We start from the raw sequence: 23,642 nt of genomic DNA, 5'->3' as shown, positions 1-23,642 counted from the left end.
AGGGAGGAGAGACCGCAGATTCTCCAATGGGTGGTGTTTAGTTTGAGAAAAGCACGTATCGCTATGGTGTTCATAATGGAAAGCCCATAAATTAAATCCAGAGAAATATCTCTTTGGTGCTGGGGATTGGCAGAAGACAGAAAGCACAGCTGAGCGTGAATAAAAGAAGCAAAGACACACTTTTAAAATAATTGTCCTATGAAGAATGGTTTTTATGGTGTCTGTAGTTAGGAAATTCCACTTTTAGAGGAGATTCCAAGTCACTATCCACATATTAGACCTGTCTTGGGGATCCAGTCAGTTTCTATTGCATAGTTGGGGTCCCCCATTGGGCCTCAGAACAGCAGGCTTAATAGCATCTGTTTTCTGATTTGTCTGGGATGAAAACAGGAAGCACCACCGTTACAGAATATTTAATCCAGAAGATACCCCCTAGGGTGATGCTGTGGTTGCAAATTATCGCAAAGATATTTTTTATCCCTGGGATGAACATGTGTGTCTTGTCTTGTAACTCTTGGAGTAGACGTGGAAAATGTGAGTATCATTTCCTATTATTTTCTCTGTTTAACTTAAACGTTATGGAAGTAGAGAGAGAATTTTAGTTAAAACCAAGGTGTTCTCTGGGGGTTCATTCCAACTCTGGAAAGAATAATAAAACTAAGAATAGGAACGGAAACAAAAAACACAAAGATGGAGGTTTATAACAATGTAAAGAGGATATCAGGCCCCTGGTGTTTTGTTGCATTTATGGTTGTTTATTCAATAAACAAGTTGTAAACTCATTGTCCATGTAGCCTGTTTTCAAACAGGTAGCTGAGTGGGTCCACAGCGGGACAGACCTGTATTAGATGGGGTTTCTTGGGGTGCAGACACTGCCTTTTGCATTTCTGAGTCCTCCACACTTTGGTGTTGGCTGCTCGGGAAGGGAATAAACAGACCTGTGTTACACTGGCACAGTCCTGGTCTACCAGAGGGAGCTCAGAAATAGAGTCAGATAAGCCACAGTGAATCCCTAAAGAAAAGAGCAGGAACCTTTGCCGTGACCTCTCTTCTCTCTCCTGTGCCTGGAAGCTTCTCTGAATTCTCAGTCCATTAACTAAAATCTGCTCTGAGTGTGAACAGCACTCTGTTCCACGTGCAGGAAGAATTTCTTCTTGGATTGTGTTTGTGGTGTGAGGGGCTTAGTTGACTTGCGACACTCACTCCATTTGGTATGAGGCCCACCTGTCTTAGAATATCGCTATCCAGATGAATAGACTTGAGGTACTCCACAACCTGCAATCTCCCAGGGGGTGCTAGAATCCTACAGTTTAATTAGTGATGCTCCCAGCTTTCTTTTTGCCTCTCTTGATAATTGCTCTGTGCATTATGAATACGGATTTTTAAAAAGTATTTTTAATTTTTAATTGTGGTAAAATACAAATAACATAAAATGTACCATCTTAACCACTTTAAGTGTACGGTTCGTGGCATTCACATCATTGTGCAGCCATCGCCACCGTCCCTCCACAGAACTCTTGCAAAACTGACCCTCTCTACCCGTTAAACAATAGCTCCTGATTTATGATTATGGATTTTAATGGGATGTGTGGAAGCGGAATGGGAAGAGGGCTGAACAAGAGTATTCCATTTATTCCTTAGCCTGGTGTTTATTAACTTAAATAATCTGTTGTTTCAGCCACTGCCTGAGGGACTAGGGATGAATGAATGAAATAAAACCTGGTAGGAAAAAAATGCACAGTATGTTCAATGGCAGTAAGTTCTATGTGAAAGAAAGTGGCGCTGGGGTTTGGGCGCGCAGGGAGGGTTGCCCTGGTGGAGCGCAGTTCTGGAGCAGGTGGTTGGGTCGGTCTCACTGAGCAGGTAAGGGGGAGTGAGGACGTGAAGCTGCTCAGTGCTGGACTAAGAGGTGTAAAGAAAAAAGGGAGGCCGGGCCCGGTGGCTCAAGCCTGTAATCCCAGCACTTTGGGGGGCTGAGACGGGCGGATCACAAGGTCAGGAGATCGAGACCATCCTGGCTAACACGGTGAAACCCCGTCTCTACTAAAAAATACAAAAACAAAAACTAGCCAGGCGAGGTGGCGGCGCCTGTAGTCCCAGCTACTCGGGAGGCTGAGGCAGGAGAATGATGTGAACCCGGGAGGCGGAGCTTGCAGTGAGCTGAGATCCAGCCACTGCACTCCAGCCTGGAGGACAAAGCAAGACTCCGTCTCAAAAAAAAAAAAAAAAAAAAAAAAGGGAGGAGGGTGATCAGAGACACTCAAAGAGGACCTCTCTTGGGAGGATCATTGTTGAAAAAGGGAGCAAAGAAATGGGGTGAGAGCGGGAATGAAGTGAAGAGAGATATCCTTTAAGATGGGGGAAGGATAACACTTTACGCTAAAGGAATGACAGGTGCAAAGGAGATTCCGATGTGAGGGAGCGGGGCAATGGCCAAGTGCTGCTCTTGACTGAGCTACAGAGGCGGGCGGAGTTGTCCTTGGCTTGGAAACTAGCACGAGGGACACATCCATAGCACGAGGGACAGAGCCCAGGGACATGCTGGGAGGTTGTGGATGTGGGGAGGGCACTGAGCAGGTCTCCCGATGGCTCCCGCTTCTCAGTGAGGTAGGAGCCACAGTCATCAGCCAAGAGTGGGGCAGGGAAGAAACCACACTAGGAAAAGATTTAAGGACAAAGGACAAAGCAGTAGAGAAGTCATGCCTTTGGGGTGAGATGGAAGGTTGGATTCAAGAGGGGTGACTTTGCTTCCTTCCTTACCATCTCATTTTGCTGCACTTGTTCATGTGACCCACCTCAGTACTTGTGAAGTCAGTGTGGGGATTCAAGTGCAGAAAGGACAGAAAGTGGACGCATCCCGGCATCTTAGTGACGCAGAGGGGCTTTGACGGGGAACACCGTCTGGCTGCAGGACTGTCCGGGACAGAGTCCCTGTCCTCGGCTTCTTCACCATCCCTGGGCTTCCTGGAGTCCCCAACAGAGTCAGCCGGTCCTCTTCTTTCTCCTGGGCTGTCAGTGCAGAGCTGGCCAGGTGGGAAGTGCTCCAGGTGCATCTTCATCTGTGTTTAATGTGTGCCAGGTGTAGCTTTGTAAACATCTGTAATTTAAAATCACCACGATTATCACACTATTTAATAAAATGCCAGGGATACATGGGGGTAAGATGGAAAAGTCCTAAAAGTTATGGGGAAGGATTAGGAAAAGAACTTGGGAATAATGCATGTCACAGGGTTTGGAGGAAAACTTGGGTGAGTAAAGTAGTGTTGAGAGAATGAAGGCCTTTGGAGGAGGCAGAGGAACTGAGGCTGGAATGGGACATTCACGAAGGTGAAGTCAGAAAGGGGAAGGGAGGAATTCGAGGGAACCTCAGAGAGAAGGGCATTTTGCATGACTGGAACCCAAGCTCAGAGCGGGCAGTGGTTCAGGGAACCGAGTCCCAGAGCATGGGCAGGGCTCCCTGGCAAGGAGCAGAGCTGTTGGGTGACTAAAACAAGCTGCTTAGACCAGCCATGAGGACTGCTTGAGATGGGCCACACTTTGGAACATGTGTTGGAGATGAAGCATTTGGGTGAACACCCTGGAAGCTAAGCTGGGTAATTGGGTCCTTATGACAATGGTACTGGGCAGGCAGTAGGTGGTGATTAGATGGGACTGACTTGGTCAGGCAGGTCCTTTAGAAAGGTGAATCCAGGCCGGGCGCGGTGGCTCACGCCTGTAATCCCGGCACTTTGGGAGGCCGAGGTGGGTGGATCACAAGGTCAGGAGTTCAAGACCAGCCTGGCCAATATGTTGAAACCCCATCTCTATTAAAAATACAAACATTAGCCTGGCATGGTGGTAGGTGCTTATAATCCCAGTTACTCAGGAGGCTGAGGCAGGAGAATCACTTGAACTCGGGAGGTGAAGGTTGCAGCAAGCCGAGATTGCACCATTGCACTCCAGCCTGGGCAACAGAGTCAGACTCCATCTCAAACAAACAAACAAACAAACAAATAAATAAATAAATAAAAGAAAAAGAAAGGTGAATCCTGCCGTGCTCTGCACAATGCCGAAGTGATCACGGATGCCCACATGGAAGGGAAGACTAATCTGGCCATGGCAGTGGAAAGCAGTGAGAAATGGAAGGTACGCTGCTACCGTGAACGTTTTTTTATAAGGGGTAGCAGGTTTGATGGTGAGAGGGCAGGAAAGATATAAGTCGATATGAATGCAGTGTTTTTACTTCTGAATGTTTGGGAAAGTGGGGGTGCCTTAAAGAAATAGGGTTTGTAAATTGAAATTCTAATTGTTGGAGGTCTGTACATGATGAATTCAGATTAAAATGAGTACAATCTGAGACATTTTACTGGTGGACATTGGGGTATAAATAAAAAGCAAAAAGTAAAATAAAATAAAATATGAAGTTCAATGCATTCCCCTCCAATTCCCTTCCTCACCCAACTTCAATTTTGTTTTGTTATTTGTTCGATTGTTTTCTTCCTCTCTGTTGACACGCTGCTGAGATCATAGCCTTTGCTGGCACTATTGTGAGGCTTGCCCTAAATCCATTTTTGCACTTGAATCTGGTTCTTAACAAAGTCCGATTTGCTTCCTGCCAACCTGCTCCTTCTTGACCAGGTGCTTAGAAAGCATGAACATGAATGCCCTGTTCTGGGCTGTAAGCACGTTGTCCCTCTGAGAGTTGACTAATGCCTGACTCAGAAGCTGTTGTCCCTGCACTCGCCTATCACCTCTTCGGAGCTTCCATCTCGGGTCCATTGGACCGAGGAACAACTCTACCTCCAGCCACCTGCAAGTTGAAGGCTGGACACCCTCATATCTGGTCCTCTTCTGTGGGCTCTACCCAGACCCGAGACCCCTCTGGCCCCTCCATCTGTCAAAGGGTGATTTGCTTCCCAGACTCACAACCTCCACACCCTTCCACTCATTTATACTCCCCACATCGTCTCTGCCACATTGTGTTACTTGTCAATCAAGTCTCCATAAACTTTTGCATCTTAAAGACACTTGCATGTCATCTCCCCAACTCATTCGATTTTTTTTTTTCTGGAGAGCTAAAATGGGGTGTTAATTACAGTAAATACACCAGGCATTGCTCACAGGGAGTCTGCTCCCGCCTGAGTCAAGCAGAAGTAAAGAGCTTCCAGGCAAATTATCTTTTTCCCTATGATATTTTCCAGACTATGTGTGAAGTCCCAGAGTCTTTACTCAAATCACAAGTTTACTTTCTTTTTGTAGACACACAGTGAAAGCGCTCCGTTTGAGCAGGGGTTCAGCAGCATGCTGCATTGCAAGCTTCAGTAGCGTGCTGGTCTTCTGCGTGGCTGGTAAACTCTGACTCCACTCTAGAGCTGGCCATTCTGAAGGTCACGGCAGGCACCTATGTGTTGGGATAGACACACTCCACGGACCACACGGGAGGACGCTCGTCTAGACTTTAACCACTCTCTGGTTCGTGCTCACTTCACTAAGCTAAACATGTGACCCTGTGAATGGAAAAGTTAATTTATTTCTAGATGTACATATTAAAAAGTTAATTTATTTCCAGACACACATATTAAATGTTCTAAATAACTCATTTATCATTTGGAGAGATAATCAAAGATTTAGAACACAAGAATATTTTCCATAGACTGACTGATATGGTTTGGCTGTGTCCCCACCCAAATCTCTTCTTGAACTGTAGTTCCCATAATCCCCGTATGCCATGGAAGGGACCTGGTGGGAGGGAATTGAATCTTGGGAGGGGGTTTTCTCATGTTGTTCTCGTGATAGTGACTGAGTCTCACGAGATCTGATGATTTCATACAGGGCAGTTCCCCTGCACACACTCTCTTGCCTGTCACCATGTAAGATGTGCCTTTGTTCCCCTTTACCTTCCGCCATGATCATGAGGCCTCCCCAGCCACGTGGAACTGTGAGTCCATTAAATCTCTTTTTCTTTATAAACTACTCAGTCTTGGGTATTTCTTCAGAGCAGCATGAAAATGGACCGACACACACCTTTGTCAATATTTAGGAGGATTGCCGGTGCCGAGAGCAGGAAAACTTAAGAGTTAGCACTTACGTTCTTTACCGAGCATTTTTACTAATTAATTATGCCGCTTGTGGAATCAGTTGCTGTTATGTCACTGGGACAAATCATGATGCACTCTGAGTCCATTAAACCTCTTTTTCTTTATGAATTACCCAGTCTTGGGTAGTTCTTCACTGCAGTGTGAAAATGGACTAATCCAGTGACAATACTTTAGAAAAATAGAAACTTTTTTTCCTGGACACCAGGGTTAAGCAGAAAATTGAAACAAGGACTGCATATTATTTCCTGTCATTATAAGTTCCCAATGTTCTAAATCCTCTAGTGCCTGAAAATGCAGTTTAAATGATTTTTTTTTAAGTTCTCTGCAGCTTGTAGCTTGAGCTTCAGCTCACACTGATTTTTACAGCTAAATAATAAAGCTGCAACAAAGGGGTTTAATAAAGGAAGTATAGGCAGTGCTGATCGGAGGCCGTTCTGAATGTTCCCTGTGGTGATAGGAGATCTCGCCGAGAAGGCCCAGTCAGTCAGAAACACGTGCCACCGAGATGTCTTGATCAGGCAGACATTAGACCAGGGCATGTGGTAAAAAATCCCTCCATTTATGCAATTTGTTCACTCTAGAGAGTCCTGAAGCTTCCACGTAGCAAAAGCGTTCACCATCTCACGGGAGAGGTATTTAAGGAAAATCGGCCCCCAAATCACTGTGCCATTGTCACAGGCAAATACTCAGTCCATAGAAGGGCTAAAGTAGAGCTGTCTTTAAAGAATGTTAACGAGACAAAACTTAGGCACACAAAAAATAAAGAATGTTAAAAAGAAATCTCTGAAGTCTCTTCATCAGGCAGTGCATTTAGCTCTTTGTATTTTTAAGTGTGAGATAATCTAAGTGAATTAAATGTGAACTTGGCTGCTTTCTGGACGCACAGGTGGGTTCTCTCATCCTGCTCACTCACCTAATGCATGGACAGTTAAGGGGGACGGTCTTGTCAGGGGCCTGCTCTACCTGTCCCCTCATGGATGGATGGAGAGTCGGGGAAGAGTTTGGCTTGCACTTGGAGATGGTGAACAAAAGGCAGAGATGGGCTAAGAGGAAAGCAGCACCAGTGACCTCTCTGCAGGTCACAGTCCTTGGCCCAGAGCAGGCTGCATTTCCCGGCATACTTTCCCTGGGGCACCCTGGAGACGTCTCCTGCACCTGCTGTTGCAGGCCAGGCTGCATTTCCCAGCATGGTTTCCCCGGGGCGCTCTAGAGATGTCTCCTGCACCTGCTGTTGCAGGCTAGGCTGCATTTCCCAGCACGGTCTTCCCTGGTTGTCCTGGAGACGTCTCCTGCACCTGCTGTTGCAGGCCAGGCTGCATTTCTCAGCACGGTCTTCCCTGGTTGCCCTGGAGACGTCTCTTGCACCTGCTGTTGCAGGCCAGGCTGCATTTCTGAGCACAGTCTTCCCTGGTTGCCCTGGAGACGTCTCCTGCACCTGCTGTTGCAGGGCGGGCTGCATTTCCCAGCATGGTCTTCCTGGGGCGCCCTGGAGACGTCTCCTGCACCTGCTGTGGGGTTTGTCATCCCCTTGTCTGTCTCTGGCATTAGCCCTGAACTCCTTGAGGGTGGGAGCTTTGGTCTCTTCCCCTGGGCACCTCCACAGTGCTCAGTACAATGCCCCCTGAGTTCCTTCTGTTCATGGATAACACAGGCGAATGGCGAAAGCATCGGAGAGCCGTGCTGCGGCGCCCTGGGATCCTAGGCGACAAGGAACCAAGAGGGTTCCGGAGCACTTTGTTTTTAAACCTACCTGGCGGCAGCAGCAGCAGCCTCGACTCCGGGCAGCTCTGAGTTTTCCGGTCCCGTCTCTGCCTGTGACAGAGCCTGGAAGGGCCAGCGAGGGAGGACAGGGCACGTCCAGGCTGTAGTCTTCTGGTCACAGCTGCTGGGGAGAAGTCCTTTGCTCTTTGGGAAGGGTAACGGAAGTGATGGGAGGTCAGCCTTGCAGGGGGCCTGTGCCACAGCAACTTTTTCTCTATGCCTCTCTGTTTCCATGCTGTAGAGACAACACATGCTTCCCACCACTTTGGAATAGAGAGTGTTTGGGAGAGTAACCGTTAAAAGGTTTCATGGAAGTAGAGGTTTACACTGCAGGAAGAATCTAGAATGTATGCTCTCCTTTCACAGGAGCCAGAGGATGCGGGTGAGCTACACAGACTTGGCTTTAAGTGCTCGATCCTCCGAGGGAGGCAAAGACTGTCCCCACCCCACTGTCTGTCTCCCTCCTTAAAAAATCGATTCCATTACTGAGGAAAGAGCTGAGAGAAAGAAGCCCCAGACATGGGTGATATTTTCTGCCGAGGCTTTCAAAAGGCATTTGATAAAGTATCATATAGAGGCCTTATATGAAAGTGAGGATTTATGAATTACAGAAAAAAAGAAGTCACTTGAAAATGAGGTGGAGAAGAGAGCAAGGAACTGTGATTAGTCACCCTGACAGACAGTTAAAAAATAAGACTCATCGTGGCTGGTTTACGGAGCTGTCCCTCAGCCGCTGACGGCAGGCCCTGCCGCCACCGTAAGTCACGGCCGAAGGAACCTGAAGTTTCTCAGGTGTGAGTGCCTTGGTTTCTCCCGGCTCTGCCAGCCAGCAGGATCATCTGAAGGATGCCCATGGCAGGCTGAATGGCTCTGAGCATCCAGGGCGTGGACTGGGGACCCAGCACAGCCACTGAAGTGGTTCGGATTTGTGTCCCACCCAAACCTCACGTCTCATTGTGACCCCCAGTGTCGGAGGAGAAGCCTAGAGGGGGGAGATTGCATCATGGGGGCGGTGATGGATGAGTTCTTGCTTTGAGTTTAATTAAGAGCTGTTGTTGAAAGGAGCCTGGCACCTCCTCCTCTCTCTCCTGTTTCCTCTCTTGCCATGGGAAGGCTGCCCCTTCACCTTCTGCTGTGGTTAAAAGTCTCCTGGGCCTCACCAGAAGCCAGTGCTGATGCCATGCTTGTACAGCCTGCAGAACCGTAAGCAAAAACAAACCTCTTTCCTTTTAAATTACCTGGCCTCAGGTATTCCTTTATAGCAATGCAAAAGGGACGAAGACATCATCTGTTCCTAAGTCCCCCGGCTTCTTTTATCAAGTGCACGATCCCATTCAAGCACTCTCAGGGGCACCGAATGGCCCAGTCAGGGCAGAATCATCTCAGAACAGTCAAGTTAAGGTTTTTCTCAGATAAGAGGGCGTGTTTCCAGTGTGCACAGAGTAGCTTCTGAAACACATGAGGCCATGAATCAGCAATCAAATGCCCTCCATCACACCCTCATTTCCTAGCTGTTCTGGTCTGCGTGTGAGAAGTTATTTCAAATGAGCAATGCATCTCCGGGGGAAGACAAAGAACAGGACGTGGTGGAAAATAATCCGTGTTTTAATTGGCAGCAATAGAGAAGAACGTTTTCAAGGAAGAGCCACTTAACTTTTGTGTTTTGCGTCATCCCACGAGAGATTCACAAAAGATAAAAGCGGTGTCTCTCTTCTTAGTACACTTGAGGTTAGAGATTCTGGCAAAATCTAACCCACGTCTTCACCTAGTTGTAGATGAAGACACAGGACTTTGCCTCCCTTAAAGATTTGTCGACCTGAACTTTGCAGTTAATGCCTCTTCTTTGTCCCATTTGAAGGTATCTTTGCAAGGGACTAATTTCACCCTGACCACATAAAATGTCATGGCAGGACCTCCCAGCCCTCTTCCTGGGCTACTGACGGGAGGCTAGAGTTTCGAGGCCCAACACCAGAAGGAAGCTCCAAACTGTGAGAAAAGGCAGCACGTTAGGGATTTACAAACCAGTCTGAAGGGATGTATGTGTAGGACAGCAGTAGCTGAGGCAGGAAGAGACAGAACAAGACCACTACCCAGGCAAGTCCAGCCCGGCTCACACGACTGCCACACTGCATGCTCAGCTGTGACACAGACATCACTCTCCACCGCAGAACTCCTCATCCATTCATTCATTTGCTTTTATTTTCGTTGCCAGTTCCTTCTCTGGCACTGTATGCCGTAGAATTGACTCTGCGTTTCTATCTCCAGAGGACCACGTTTATCAAACAGACAACTATTAATTAAAATTGAAGGGAAAAAAACACCCCTTAAAAAGTGTGTATCTTTGGAAACGAAGCACTGGAATACTGGAAATCATTCCGTTCGCAGGAACCTGCCCAGGCAACATCGTCTGAGAAACAGACTCTTCAACGCAGTCACGTGTCATCAATGATGAACAGCGTATAAAAATGGAGTCCCATGAGATTATAACACCATATGTTGCTGTATCTTTCCTATGTGTAGATCTGTTTAGATACACAGATTGGTTACCATTGTCTTACCATTGCCTATGGTATTCAGTACAGCCACATGCTGCACAGCTGTGTGACCTAGGGGCAGTGGTTAAACCTGGTGTGTGGTAGGCTACGCCATCCAGGCTGTAAAATTCACTCTGATGTTTACACAGCCATGGAATCACCCGCCAATGCATTTCTCAGAATGTATTCCTCTCATTAAGTGACAAGGACTGTTCTCTAATATTATCGAAAAGCATTGGAAGGAGCAAGATATTCGTAATATATTTTGAAAATAGTAACAATTTAGGGTCAGGTCTGGTGGCTCACATCTGTAATCCCAGAACTTTGGGAGGCCGAGGTGTGAGGATTGCTTAAGCCTAGGAGTTTGAAACCAGACTGGGCAACATAGTGAGACCCCATCTCTACGAAAAATACAAAAATTAGCCAGGTGTGGTGGTATGTGCCTATAGTCCCAGCTACTCAGGAAGTTGAGATGGGAGGATCACTTGAGCCAAGGAGTTCCAGGTTCCAGCGAACCATGATCACACCACTGCACCCCAGCTTGGGTGAGAGCAAGACCCCTTCTCACATACACACACACAAAACAGTTGAAATTGCTTGCTAATGTTCAATATTTACTTAGATGGTAAATATTTCACCAAGACAGGTGACTTCCCATATTTCACAAACGAGCATCATGGCCATTATAAACTTAAAAATGGGTTGGAAATCAACACCCTACAAATGATTTAATTTCCTTCATCAAATCCAAATTTTTTGGTTATGAACCCTAAAGGGAAATTCCATGGCGCTGAGCACAATTTGATGGAATATTTTGCCGCCTCCTTTCGTCACGCCCGTGGACCCAGCCCTTGGTTTGCAGAAACCTGTGGAAAGGAGTCCTGGTTTGGATGACGGTGGGTACGTGGAAAGCTCCTGCTTTGCTATTGTCAGAGACTGACACTCAGCTCCGCTTTCCTATCTCTGCTCCATGGCCTTAGCCGAAACAGCATCCAAGGGAGCTGCCATCACTCATCACTCCTGTTCCCAGATGGATCACGCAGCAAAGGCTCTGCAGCTTTGGCTGAGGTCTTTCAGATGCACAACGCTTGATCCGCTGGCGTTGCTTGTCTCCACTCTGCACGAGAAGCCACGGGCATCCAGACGTTGTCATGCCAAGTCTCTTTCTTCCCATTGGGATTGCTCTCTCGGTCTCATCACAAGCTCCTCCTGCCTCCTCTGGGCCTCTCCCCAGGCTGTTGCTCCTCTGTTACTCGCTTGCTGGTAGCTTTTGTGGCCCCTCAGAGTTCTGGCACGTCGCAGGGTGCGTGCTGAGCTCAGCCAAGCCTCCCAGTAGAAGGCTCTCGAAAAGAAAATGTTATTTATTGGGGAATAGGGCATTGAAATGAGAATATGTATAACATAGTAAACTATGCGTTTGTTCAGGGAAGTAAAGGAAGATGAAGACTTTTTAAAGAAAAAAAATGGTGATTACATACGGCTTCTTCCTTCCTTCCCATCCTGGACATTTAAAGAGGGGAGAAACATGCTGTCCTTCTGGAAGCTTCTCTCCTGTCTTTTTTAGACCATTCAAGAGGAGGCATTAACTTAGACATTTTCATTTCTACGAAAAGCTTATCCCTTTTCTCATATAATAAATTCAAACAAGTGTTGATAACTGCACATTGAACGTCTGTGAGCTTTATTGTGTAAACCAGGATTCTTAATGGCTGATTATTTTGGGGTACTTACTATATGCTAATGAGATATCATATGTGTTCTTTGCAAAAATGCCAACAAGATAGTTCTAAGTATTACCCTATTGCAATTTGGACTGGTGAGGTGACGTAGATTTAGTGAACTGCCAAGTTCTCCATGCCAGTAACTGCAGAGTCAGGCCTCAAATTCAATCACTTCCGTTGATTTTGTCCTTGTTCCAAAGCACGAGCTGTGCATGGTCGTCCCTGAGTACTCTCCTCCCCTCTTCTCCAGTACTGGCCTCCCAAGGCTTATACATGCTTGAAGAATGAGCAAAATAGAACAAAAATCCTGCATTTATTTTGACAATTATGTCAACCTAAATAACAAACAGGAGGAGGCTGTCTAAAAGAAAATGATATTTATTTGGGAATAGGGTATGGCAATGAGAATCCGTACACCATAGAAACCTATGTGATTATTCAGGAAAGTAAAAGAAGAAAAAGATTTTTACAGAAAAATAAAAAGAGGATTTCACAATTATTTTGCGATAATTAATCTTGGCTACCAAGATTACTACCGGGGTGATGCCAGTCCGAGTTGGGCAGGCAGCTGCTGGGCAGATGTCTTTGCAGAAGTATTTTTTGTGTAAGGTTTTGATGGATAGGCTTTGTGCAAAGTTGTGTTTTTTATAGAGTCTTTTTGGTTATCACCAAGCATGAGAACCCTGTCTTCATGACCTTCCCAGACTCTGTTTGTCATGGTTTTCTTAACATTAGTGACTCTATCTTAATTTCGACAACTTTCACAATTATATACATACAACTATGATGAAGATATAGGTTCATAGCAATGACTGATCACGGGTGGAGTTATTTTGGTTGCAATGAATTAGCCAAGGGAAGTCTCAGAAGCAGCAGCACGAGAAAGCAACCAAATGTGTTAGAACAATCATACAGAAAAAAAAAAAAAAGCTGAAAAATTCAGGAAGATTTGTCTAATGAAGACCTTGGCTGTCGGAGTTTCTGCCTCCCAGGATGGAGACGGTGTTTTTAATAACAGACCCGCAGTGAGCGGAGACTGCTGGGTGCTGTGCTTAGAGCTGCGTGTCGTATACCGTTCAAGCCTCGCAGGCCTGCCAGCGCACTCCTCACTTAAAGATGAGCCGCGGATGCCCATCGCCGTTCGGGAAGCTGGTGCTTGTTCCTGTCCCCTCCATGTGTCTGAGGCTTCACGCAGTGAAGCAGCAGCCCTTCTCTGTTTGCTGACATCTGACTTTTCTTCATCTCCTTTTCCCCTCTTTTTACACCTTTCTCTCTCTCCCTGCTGCTTTCTCTTCTCTTTCTCTTTCAAACCTACAACAGAGTGTATTCTTGAGTGGGTCATCTCCGGGCCTCTCAGAATTGTCTTTAGACTGAGAGCAAATTTATTTATTTATTTATTTATTTATTTACTTACTTACTGAGATGGAGTTTTGCTCTTGTCACCCAGGCTGGAGTGCAATGGTGTGATCTTGGCTCACTGCAACCTTCCCTTTCCCAGGTTCAAACAATTCTCCTGCCTCAGCCTCCCAAGTAGCTGGGATTACAGGTGCCCACCACCACACCTGCCTAATTTTTGTGTTTTTAGTAGAGATAGGGTTTCACCATATTGGTCAGGCTGGTCTTGAACGCCTAACCTCAGGTGATCTGCCTACCTCGGCCTCCCAGAGCGCTGGGATTACAGGCGTGAGCCACCTTGCACAACCCGAACGAATTTATTTTGAAGAAATCAGCTGGCACCTCCAAGGACGGTTTTGATAGCTGTATCCTGGTCTGCGTTCTCACCGAATGTGAGTTCCGAATCTTCAATCTTAGGCTGAACGTTTTGTGCTGTGACCCTGCTGTGATCTCACACTTCCTCAGTTGTTTCAGGTGGCCTGACGCTGTTCCTGGCACCAAGATCTTCTCATTTCAAGATATTAAATTCATCTCACATTTGTGCTTTTCTTCATTTGTCAATTCCAGAGTATTGCCTCATTCTGTCACTTCCTCTGTAATGCAGTGTATTTTACAAACTCCTCCATGAATCACAGATTTCATGAAATGAAAATGGAGAAAACACTTCTCTTTGCCTTTGGGTAGTTTTGTTTCTTTTTGTCAAATATGTTAAATTTAATATAATATGGAAATCTTAATTATTCCTTTTCCATTGTGTGGTACGTGTGTCTGTGGGGGGTGTCTGTGTATTTATTTTTGATACAGGGTCTTGCACTGTCACCCAGGCTGGGGTGCAGTGGCTTGATCTCGGCTCACTGTAGCCTCTACCTCGCAGGTTGAAGCAATTCTCCTGCCTCAGCCTCCCGAGTACCTGGGACTACAGGCATGTGCCACCATGCCTGTCTAATTTTTGTATTTTTAGTAGAGATGGGATTTCACTATGCCGGCCAGGCTGGTCTCAAACTCCCGACCTCAAGTGATCTGCCAGCCTCAGCCTCCCAAAGTGCTGGGATTATAGGTTGAGCCAACGTTCCCAGCCATACTTACTTATTTTTTGAGTCAATATGCTTATAAGCATTCCATCTTGAAAGTTCTGAATAAGTTTTTTTTTTTGAGAAAAACATATTTGGAAGAAACAATACTTCAAAGAAAATAAGTAGTTTTCTCCACGCTAACAGAGAAGTTACAGGTGAGGCATTAGGTACTGTGACTAATGATACATGGTAGGCTAACCTAGGATTGACTGTTGTCTTACCAAACTACAAATATGTTTAAAAGTGAGGATACAAAAAATATTATTTAAAGTATTATTATTAGCATTTTTTTGATGTTAACAAAATGATAAAAGAGTAACTTTAAGGCCGGGCGCGAGGGCTCAAACCTGTAATCCCAGCACTTTGGGAGGCCGAGACGGGTGGATCATGAGGTCAGGAGATCGAGACCATCCTGGCTAACACGGTGAAACCTTGTCTCTGCTAAAAAAAAAAAAAATACAAAAAAACTAGCTGCACAAGGTGGTGGGCGCCTGTAGTCCCAGCTACTTGGGAGGCTGAGGCAGGAGAATGGCGTAAACCCAGGAGGCAGAACTTGCAGTGAGCTGAGATCCGGCCACTGCACTCCAGCCCAGGTGACAGAGCGAGACTCCGTCTCAAACAAAAAAAAAAAAAAAAAGAGTAATTTAAAAAATAATGGTCCAGTGCATAATATTGAACACTTAGCATTACTCAAAGGAGGTGTTGCTATTTTCATTTTTACCTTATTATTGTTGTTTGTTATATGTTTATGAGTATAATTATTGTTTGTTTGTTCATTTATAGACTGAGTCTCACTCTGTTGTCCAGGCTGGAGTGCAGTGGTGTAATCAGAGCTCACTGTACTCTCAAGCTGCTAGGCTCAAGCAATCCTCCCGCCTCAGCCTCCTGAGTATAGGTGCACTCAGAGACAACAGTGCACACCCCCAGGCCTGGCTAATTTTTTAAACTTTTTGTAAAGGCAGAGCTCTCATCATGTTCCGCAGACAGATCTTGAACTCCTGGCCTCAGGCGATTCTCCTGCCTCAGCCTCCCATACATTGAAAGCCAATTTAGAGAGGAGACATTAGGGGGAAAAAGAATGTTGTGAAATGAAATGAAGAGCTAAGTGGTGAAATATGGTATCAGAAATATAACTGACATCCTTAAAACGTGTTCAAGATTATGCCCAGGAGATCCAGCTGATTTTCCTACTATTTTACTAAGATCACCTGGATAGTATGCAGCTCACTGGTTAATTCATTTTAATATGGGTTCTACCAAGATGAGAATATAAACTAAAGGTGGTCGGCGATGTCTAGGTTTTGAATTAATATACTTTATGTTTTTAAAATTTTTAGTTAAAACAGACAGGCTCTCAAACTCCAGCTCGGAAGTGTGATTGTGACAGTCAGTTCAAGATTCGAATCTGGTTTCCGCCTCCTTTTGTGAAAACCTCAACATTCTTCAGACCCAGGGAAAGACCAGCGGCCACCCATGATTAGAGTGTCTGAGGGTGGCTGCCTGCGAAAGTGCCGTTTAGACCACATAGCCCTGGCGTTGTGAGGGGCAGCAGGCCTGGGGGTGTCCTGCCAACCTCTTGCTCTGCCTCCCGCCTCCAGAGGAGGGTGAGGGTCCTGACCACCCTGTATGACAAAAAGGGCTGTTCGCTCACTCTTCTCATTTCCCGGTTCAGACAGCCGGCTTTTAACCGCCTTCAAAGCACATTCACAATGATCTTCCTCTTCTGACAATCTCATATATTCCCCGTATAAGACCACTTTGTGAACACACAGGCGCACACACACATGCACACACACACACGAATGCACAGACACACATGCACACGCGGTGGGGGAATGTCTGATTCCCCCTCAGGCTTTTCTAGGGCCCCAGTCATGAGGAGATGAAATGCCTCTCTGGGCTCAGCTCGCTTCTGAAAAGCTTATCTTATCTGACACAATCACAAAACCATAAAATTAAAAGTGAGCCCCTAAGCAGAGGTCTGTTCTGTGTCCTGGCTTAGCAGCCAGAGCCCACGGGGACCCTTCCCGTGAAAGCAGTGTGCCACCGATCCCGATTTCCACGCAGCTCAGTGCAGAAGACAAATCTGCTTTTCTTTAGCGACAGCCACATTTTTCGTTCTCTTCTTAAACAGGCCGAGTTTGCCTGGGCCCCCGTCTCACTACTGTGAGGTGTGGGGATTTCTTTAGGACTCGATGTCCTTCTTTGTTATGAGAAGGAAATGAAATCCAGTATTCGCTTATTCCAGAGTCTGGAAAACTCGAATTGCTGAGTAAATGGCACCGCTGCTGGGGTTACCGGAGGAAGTATGGAGCTCTGGTAGACTCTGCCCGGCTGCCCTGCCCACACTTCCAGTGTCCTAGCATTGCTGCCCATACTCCTTGGGATTTCCATCCCGGTCTGCAATAAGCCCCCTGGGAGAAATCTTCCTGCAGAGGAAGGGCCATCTCTGCAGGAAGGCCCTGGATCTCGGGAGGCCCTGGATCCGTTGTCAGGGGACTCTGGTTCTTAGAGTGTGTGTCCTGATTCCCAGACTGCAGCGCCCTGACTGCCAGGAGGAGGGTGAGGTGAGACCCAGTGCCAGAATGCCCTCCGTGCTGCTGTGGGGGACCCTCGCCCATTCAGAGCCACCTGGCTGCGAAGAGGAGCCTGGAGCAATCCCTCCACGCTAGAGGAGACAGTGGGCGGGGAAAGCCAAAGGCCGCTACCGTTTTCAGCAGAGCGCCGGGCAGGTGGCCCTCTGGACTCCAGGCCGTGAGCGTTCACTGGGGGAGTCGCTGCCCATGAGGCTGCTTCCCGGGTTCGTGTGGGAGGCGGCTTCGGAGGCGTTGTCCCTTCCGCCCCATCTCCTGCCTCCCTGCTCTGCTCCCCTGAACGCTGGGGGTGACTCTGCAACCATCGTTCCAATCATAGTCATTTAGAAAACGACCTACGAATGATGCTTAATTAGCATGCAGCACGGTGACAATTATGTATGCATCAAATGTGTCGGGGAAACTTTGTGGCTCATTTTCTCTGATTAAGACCCTGGAAGCCGTTCCCGTACGCTTGGCTTTTGCAGCTTAGTGACCACGTACGGGGGTGCTGTTCTCACTTGAGTCCTCTCTGAGGCTCTGCATGGCCATGCGGGTCTTTATTCATCGGCGGGGTCTGCCCTCGACCTACGGCGCCCTCTGTGCAGTTTCTGTTGCTGTTCGTTTAGGGCCATAATTTTCCTTCCTAGGGTAATGAAAAGCTACTCTAACATTCTGGAGGCAGAGTTAGGGAGTCCTTCTTTTGCGCTTCTCAGCGCTTTGTAATCATTTAGTATGTAGCATTCACAGGACACTGATTAGTCCAGGAAAAGCAAAGTACCATAAGGGATGCTGTGTACCTGGCAGCCACACAGAACACAGGAATCCTCAGGGCGGTGGGCAGTGTGGTCTGCCTGCCCATACGGCTCTCATAACACTAGGAGAAGTCAGAAATATCACTGTCCGCAGTGGCTCACGCCTGTAATCCCAACACTTTGGGATGCCAAGGCGGGTGGATCACAAGGTCAGGAGATGGAGACCATCCTGGCCAACATAATGAAACCCCGTCTCTACTAAAATACAAAAAATTAGCTGGGCGTGGTGGCAGGTGCCTGTAGTTCCAGCTACTCAGGAGGCTGAGACAGGAGAATAGCTTGAACCCAAGAGGTGGAGGCTGCAGTGAGCTGAGATCATGCCACTGCACTCTAGTCTGGGTAACAGAGTGACACTCTGTAAAAAAAAAAAAAAAAAAAAAAAAAAAAAAATCACTGTCAAAAGGACAGTGAAAAAATCAGGCAAGAGAAAAATCAGGCAAGAGTCTTTGAACCACGTGTACATTAACTATATGGTGGTCTACAATGAATTCCAGTCTGGTTACAACTGATCCACCTTGAGGGATAAATAGTGAGCCCCTGATACTGAATTCTAGCGCCCTTTGCATTACCTCAATGTAGTCAGAAACTCTATTCTCACCAATCTGCCATGCCCTTTGGTTGCAGCACAAGCACTACTGTGTGTGCATGTGCTTGTGTGTGCGCATGTGTGTGTGTGCTTGTGTGTGTATATGTATGTGTGTGATGTATGTGTGCTTGTGTGTGCATGTGTGTGTGCTTGTGTGTATGTGTGTGCTCGTGTGTGCATGTGTATACGTTTGTGTATATGTGTGTGCATGTATGTGTGTGTGTGCTTGTGTGTGGTGTGTGTGCATGTGTATGTAGGTGTGTGCATGTGTGTACGTGTGTGCTTGTGTGTGCACATGTATACGTGTGTGCATGTATATGTGTGTGTATGTGTGTGCTTGTGTGTGTGAGATGTGTGCGCATGTATACGTTTGTGTATGTGTGTGCGTGTGTGTGGTGTGTGTGCATGCATATGTATATGTGTGTGGTTGTGTGTGCACATGTATATGTGCATGCATGTGTATGTGTGTGTATGTATGTGTGTGCTTGTGTGTGTGAGATGTGTGCACATGTATATGTGTGTATATGTATGTGTGTGCTTGTGTGTGCCCATGTATATACTTGTGCACATATATGTGTGTATATGTATGTGTATTTATATATGTGTGTATGTATGTGTGTGATGTGTTTGTGTGTATACGTGTGTATATGTGTGTGTATTTGTGTGCTTGTGTGTGTATATGTATGTGTGTGCGTGTGTGATGTGTATATGTGTGTGTTTCTGTGTGTATGTGTTTTTGTATTTACATACATATATATCTGTATATATGCATGTATGTGATTTGTATGTGTCATGTATACATGTGTGTGTGTGATCTGTGTATTTGTGTGTATTGTGTATATGTATCCATGTGCTTGTGTGTTCGTGATGTGTGTGTTTGTGTGTGTTGTGTATATGTATGCGTGTGCTTGGGTGTGTTTGTGTCTGTGAATATATGTATGTGTGTGGTTCTGAGTATATATGTGTTTGTGTACATGTGTGACTGTTTGTGTCTCTGTGTGTCTGTGTGTGTGTTTTATGCTATTTGTATCCCAAGCTTTTCTCAGCTAATTCATCTTAAAAAATAAGCCATTTTAATGTAAATTGCAGTTAATTCTAGTTGTTCAAAGGTCGTGTTTCAAACTCCCAGGCTCAGTGGCAGACATCTGGGAGGGATTCATTCTCCGTGGGGTGTCTCGCCCCTCCATGCTCTCTCCGCCTCTCTGGGCGTCTGGTCTTGCAGTCAGGATGCTGTGGTGGGAAGGGTCACTTGTGAACTGTGAGCTGAGACCAGTGATTTCCCATTTTGCCCAGGAACGTGGTTCTGCATTTCCTGCGTAGCCTGAGTGATGATGGGAAAAGGCCCTTTGCAGGACAGCCTGGGCTTCTCCCCCACCCACCATCACAGGTGGGGAGCCTGAGGCACGTTCACAGGGCCACACTTCGGCTGCCGCCTCTGTCTCCCCAGCTGGGAAGGGAGCTCCTTGCAGGGCAGGAAGCTGATATTATTTAACACACAGAAGGCCAGGGACTCCTGTATTTTTAGTGCATAAGTGAATAAAAAAAAAATGAATGAAAGGAAGAAATATTCATTCAAAAATCATATTTATGAGTAATATTGTTATAGATCAATGGCATTTCCATATATCAGGGTGTTATGAGGTGAACTGCATTCCCCCAAATTTATATGTCGAAGTCCCAACCCACAGGACCTCAGAGTACAACTGTATTTGGAGACAGGGTTTTTTGTTTGTTTGTTTTTTGTTTTGGAGTCTCACTCTGTAGCCCAGGCTGGAGTGCAATGGCATGATAATCTCAGCTCACCTGCAACCTCCATCTCTCCCTGGTTCAAGCGATTCTCCTGCCTCAGCCTCCCGAGTAGCTGGGACTACAGGCACACCACCACGCTCAGCTAATTTTTGCATCTTTAGTAGAGACGGGGTTTTGTCATGTTAACCAGACTGGTCTCGAACTCCTGACTCAGGTGATCCACTTGTCTTGGCCTCCCAAAGTGCTGGGATTACAGGCGTGAGCCACCGTGCCCGGCCGGAGACGGGGTTTTTAAAGAGGTGATTACGTTAACATGAGGCCATGAGGATGTGCCTTAGTCCCCTTGGCCTGGTATCCTCATAAGAAGAGATTGGGACACAGACACACGCAGAGGGATGGACACTGAGAGAGTCGGCCCTGTGAGGACACAGGGAGAAGGCGTCATCTGCAAGCCACAGAGAGAGAGAGGCCTCAGGAGGAACCGGTTCGGTCAACACCTTGACCTTAGACTTCCAGCCTCCAGGACTGTGGGAAATAAGCTTCAGTTGTTGAAGCTTCCCTGTCAATGGCGTTTTGCTGTGGCAGCCCTGGTGAACTAACACGAGATCCATGCTAAGCGATTTATGCGTGTTATCCCATTGAATCCTTATGCCGCCTCTGAAGCAGGCATTGCCATGCCCATGTTGTATGTGAAGGCTCTGAGTTTAGGGAGGTCAGGACCTTGCCCAGTGTCACTCAGAAGACACTGGACAGGAGGGCACGGGGAGCTGGGTCCTCTCCATTCAGCTGCGTGTTCTGGTGGCGATGTCTCATGCTCTTTTGTGTACAAAGCTATGTCTGAGCCACTTTGCACCCCATAAAGTGACCGAAGCATGAGCTTGTTTCTTGCCATGACACAGGAATGACCTCTGTCTTCTTTCATTCCATGCAACAGTTACTGAGCACTTACTATGTACCCAGCAGCGGGAGGCGTTGGAAATTCGGAGATCAGCACCATGAAGTTTCAGCTTCCGTGAGCTCACCGTCCGATGAAAGACAAAAAAACGTGCAAGTCAGACGCCACCCCGTCTACACAGCAGTGCGAGTGGCCTCATCACTGCCACACCCTTCCTGTGGCTACATTGTTAGTCGATAGTATATATCATTTTGTACTTGACCTTTCTGTTTTACAGTTTTTTCCCCTCGGTGTTCTTTTTTTGAATATTGGTATGCAATCGTGGTACATATTTTTGAAGAACATGTGCTAGTTTGATCCATATACACGATGTGTCACCACGGCTTTTTTCTCTCCAGCTAGATGCTGAGCTCGTGGAGGTGGGAGCGGCTGCGTTTACCTCCTCCCTGGACGCCTCCTGTGCGTTCTGGTTTTGCGCCTGGGATCCACCACTTCCTCCCTCCCTGCCTGACGCTGAAGGTGTTTCTAACCCTCTCCCGGTCTCAATGCCCTCGTCTGAAAATGGGGATAAAGGAGACCTAAATCACTGATTTTTGAGGATAAAAGGAAGTCATCCATGTAAAGTATTTTTTGCCAAGAGCTTAGGACATGTTAAGCCCTGAATAAATACTAGCTTCTCTGGAGAAAATAATTAAATTAGGTTGGTTTATTGTTACTTTATTTATGGAAAGTGAGATAGTAAATTGAGAAAATAAAGCGAATGTTTCTTTGTTGCCCGTCGTCTGTGATGGCGATGTCTGTGATTAAAAAACACCACCTGCAGGCCAGTGTTCCTGAGCCGTGGCATCACCGAGGTTGGTCCCGCGACGTCATCCTCTGCATCCTCTCTCAGGTCCGGCACAGTGTTCTGCATGTGGCAGCAGCTCCGTGGTGTCTGCTGACCCCACTCCTGAAAGGCTTCATGCTTCCCTTCCTGCAGGTGTGCTCCTGGAGTCCGAGTTGTTGGAGGGATTGGGAGAGGCTCTCCTGGGGACTTCTGGGAGTCCTGGAGTAAAGCATCTATTAACAATTGGGTGATGTGCTTCGATAGTGCCTCTGGGTGGGGTCTTGCCACCTTCCTTTGGGGCCTCCCCTAGGTGAGGAACCAGGTGCTAAGGGAGTGGAGTCCACACCCCAGGCAGCGATTCCAAAATGACAGCTCCATGTTGTAGTGAGCCAGGCAGGGGGCTGTACTTCTGCATTCAAGCTGGGAAAGTGTTTGTAAACTCGTGCTGAGCTCCAGGTTACATCTGAAGGAATTTTCTGAGTTTCCTAGATACTGGCGTGGAAAAGTGCTCGTAAACTCGTGCTGAGCTCCAGGTTACATCTTAAGGAAGTTTCTGAGTTTCCTAGAAATTGGCGTAAAGTCCATCCTAGTTTTGATTTTTTAAGAGAATGATTTTTTAAGGAGACCCCTGGCTAGAGTCAGCCAGGGAGAAGTCCTTTCATACCTTCATTGCAGAAGCACCACCTTTCTCTACTTTCAGAAATTTATTAGTAGCTTTCTCATCTCAGACTTTCATTATTTTGTTTTAACTCAAAGCCAATTTTAAACTTGTTTATCTCTCTCACATCCCTCGTTTCAAATTCTTTCATCTCTTCCACCTTGAAAAGTTTTTAAAGAGGTGATATTTTGGAGATGATAAATTCAACAATGCTAGTAGAATGTTTAAGTCTCGTTAGAAATGAAAACTTGAAGAAGTGTCAAGGAAATAAATATATAAATATGTAATAGTTTTTGATGTTCATAAGCAAAGCATGGCAAAACTCCCCTAGATCAAACACATTTTAACTCAGTTTTTGACTAAAGAGAATGATTATAATTTACCACGCAGGGACGGTAGCACGATACATAAAATGTTTCTCATGCAATAAAAAAATTGCCTTGTGCTTTGGATTTATTTTTTAAACAATAGCCATAACCTTGAAATGTTTGTCACATATTGTTATGTTAAAGCTTTTGTCTACATTGTTTCATGAAATCAATGTTTTCCCTATTAGTTAAGTACTACTATTACTTGTTTTTAGATTTAGCTTACAGATGAAGAGAGCCACAAAGCAATGGACTCATTTATCCAAAGTCATAAGGATGTCAGGGGATAGAGTGTCAACCCAGGTGTCTATGACCCTAGAGCAGCAGTTCTCAACTGAGGGAGAGGCTGCCCATCTGGGGACAGTTGGTGATGTCTGTTGGCATTTTGGGTACTTACAACAGAGGGGTATTGCTGGTACCAGGTGGGTGGAGTCCAGGGAGCTGCTGAGACCTACAGTGCACAGGACAGCACCCTACAGAGTCATCCAGGCTCCAATGTCATTAGCAGTGGCGAGTCTGAGAAACCTTCTCTAAATCTTTTCTAAACCTTGCTCTAAATCTTTTCTAAATCTTGCTCAAGATCTTTCCATTTTTTTAGTGTAAGGAAGCAA

Source organism: Chlorocebus sabaeus, chromosome 9 (assembly GCF_047675955.1).
Source record: "Chlorocebus sabaeus isolate Y175 chromosome 9, mChlSab1.0.hap1, whole genome shotgun sequence".
In the NCBI taxonomy this organism is placed as follows: Eukaryota; Metazoa; Chordata; class Mammalia; order Primates; family Cercopithecidae; genus Chlorocebus; species Chlorocebus sabaeus.
Note: the sequence above shows the minus strand (reverse complement) of the source record.